The 2500-nt window shown below is 51.4% G+C and overlaps 1 non-coding gene across 1 annotated transcript in view; it reads left to right on the forward strand.

Moving 5' to 3' along the window:
- The first annotated feature begins 2373 nt into the window (after nt 1-2373).
- LOC130134089 (18S ribosomal RNA) overlaps nt 2374-2500 on the forward strand; it is a 1822-nt gene continuing 1695 nt past the window's right edge. The window contains exon 1 of the ribosomal RNA XR_008814062.1: nt 2374-2500. This exon is cut by the window's right edge and continues 1695 nt beyond it. This is a non-coding gene — a ribosomal RNA (18S ribosomal RNA).

A 2500-nucleotide genomic window follows, 5' to 3' on the forward strand; every position in this document is an offset into this window, starting at 1 on the left:
CGTCAGCAATACACCTTCGATTTCCAGCTTCATAATCCTCACTCTGTCTGACACTGTGTTCACCTCCAGCACGCTCTTGACATACTCTTCCTTCAGAATGACCCCTACCCCATTTCTCCTCCCATTCGCACCATGGTAGAAGAGTTTGAACCCACCTGCGATACTCCTGGCCTTACTCCCCTTCCACCTTGTCTCTTGTCACCTTTCTTCTTTCCATCACGTCAGCCAGCTCTCTCCCTTTACTAGCCATAGTGCCAACATTCAAAGTTCCGACTGACTCTCACCTCCACACGCCTACCCTTCCTCCTCTCTAGCTGCCTCTGGACATGCCTTCCCCCTCTCCTTTTCCTTCGCCCAACAGTAGCCTAGTTTCCACCGGCACTCCGCTGGTTAACAGTACCGATGGCGGTCGTCGGTAACCCGAGCCTCGACCGATCCGGTATGGAAATCTTATTTATGATCCGCATATTTGATTTGGCAAAGATTTGACGCCGGATGCCCTTCCTGACGTAACCCTCCCCATTTGTCCGGGCTTGGGACCTGCACTAAGAATGCACTGGCTTGTGCATCCTCAGTGGCTGGGTTGCACGCTTTTCTATGTTTGCCCCTCACTTTTGTGGCGTGAACTATCAATTCTAGTAATACAGGTGTGTTTATGTTAGGTATCACAGACACACGCACACGCACAATATATGTCCAAAAGTATTGACATAACTGACCATTACACCTACAGGAGCTTTTCTGACATCTCATTCTGAATCCATAGAAACCCATATTCCACGAAGCTCCCGGCGCACAGTTTTGGTGCCGATGTTAATGCCAGGAGAAGTTTGGATCTCTGCAGTTATTGAGTGAACAGAGCGTTGGCGACTTGAGTTGCTGTTGTTCCTAAAGGCTTGCACTTTTCAATAATATGATGATATATGAAGCATAGAGAGTAAACGGGATAGATACCTTTTGAACAGCACCCTGTAGTACAGCACTTTGAAGGTACATATGTCGTCACTTGCTGTAGTGGTTTTTACTGATGGGCGTGGCCAGGTTTTCAGAAGCCTCTCAGTTGTCAATGTGAGAGCCAGGGGACGCGTCTGCCGTACGTTTAGGGTTAGGGTTAGGTGATTTCTCTGGTAGGGCTGCTTACACCACACCCCGGACTGGATTTGTTGCGTGTTTGTGTCCTGATCGATGGGCCAACTTAACACGCCTTCGGAGGGTGTCCGCCGGCCGGCTTTGCCGGCGTTCGGGCGGTCGGTTCCTCCGGTCTGGCGGATCGATGTCCTTTATTTAATGTTCTTAGTGGCGAGCAGAGTGCGGAGTGGGAGGGGCTCTACCGCGTAGTCGTCCTCTCCGTTGCACAGCTCGACAGCGTGCTCGGCGGTGCTCAGCCGGACCGTCTATCCCAGTTGCTCTTCCACGGCTCCCCTCGCGAGGCTTGCCGCCCCCCCCCCCCCTCCCCCTCCAACATCTGTATGGGGAGGGGTGGAACAGCTCCGTGTTTACCTCGCGGGGCTTCCCGGAAGACATTTTCTCAAAGTCCTCGTGTGACCGGTCTACTTTTTCATTGCGTTGTGTAGGAAAGACAGGACAACTTGTCTCCTTCATGGGATCTGTATTCTGTCGCATATAAACAGAGCAGGTTTCTGGAAGCTTCAGATCAGCTCCTACTGTAGCCTCTTTCTACATGTCCAAAGCGGGAAAGAGCGCGTAGCTCGCAATACAGGTTTTTTTTTTTTTTTTTTACAAAAACACATAAAACATAGCAGTCGCGTATAAACAGGACAGATTTCAGGAAACTTTAGATCAGCTCCTACTGTAGCATACGCAGGAATTGGGACCCACATTAGGAATGGATAAAATAAATTACAGGGGCAGACAAAAATGAACACGTACATACGTTTTGGGCTTCTAACAGGAAATGGCGTCACAACAGGGAGGGGTTACTAACTGGGATGGGCTACTATAAGCGTTGGTAATGACAATAATAATAATCACGTCGTGATACTTTGTGTAAACGATACAACATATGTTGGTTATGACGTTTTTAACCATGCTACACTCGCACGCTTGAAAAAGAAAAAGAAGAGCAACGTCTGGGGTTTTTCTTCTTTCCACCTCAAAGGAAGGGTCGAATTCCCGACCGGTGTTTACCGAACCCGGCCGCGGGATCCGTCACTTACCCGTCCGTACAGAGCGGCAGCGGCAGCGGCAGCGGCAGCGGCAGCGGCAGCGGCGGCGGCGGCGGCGGCGGCAGCGGCAGCGGCAGCGGCGGCAGCGGCAGCGGCAGCGGCAGCAGCAGCAGCAGCAGCACGAGCTCTCGGTTCTCGGGTGCGCACAGCAGCCCGGTGTTTGTTGCCGGGCTCGGCGACAAGAGGCTATCTGGTTGATCCTGCCAGTAGCATATGCTTGTCTCAAAGATTAAGCCATGCAAGTCTAAGTACACACGGTCCGTACAGTGAAACTGCGAATGGCTCATTAAATCAGTTATGGTTCCTTTGATCGC

This window comes from Lampris incognitus, unplaced genomic scaffold, assembly GCF_029633865.1.
Source record: "Lampris incognitus isolate fLamInc1 unplaced genomic scaffold, fLamInc1.hap2 scaffold_82, whole genome shotgun sequence".
In the NCBI taxonomy this organism is placed as follows: domain Eukaryota; kingdom Metazoa; phylum Chordata; class Actinopteri; order Lampriformes; family Lampridae; genus Lampris; species Lampris incognitus.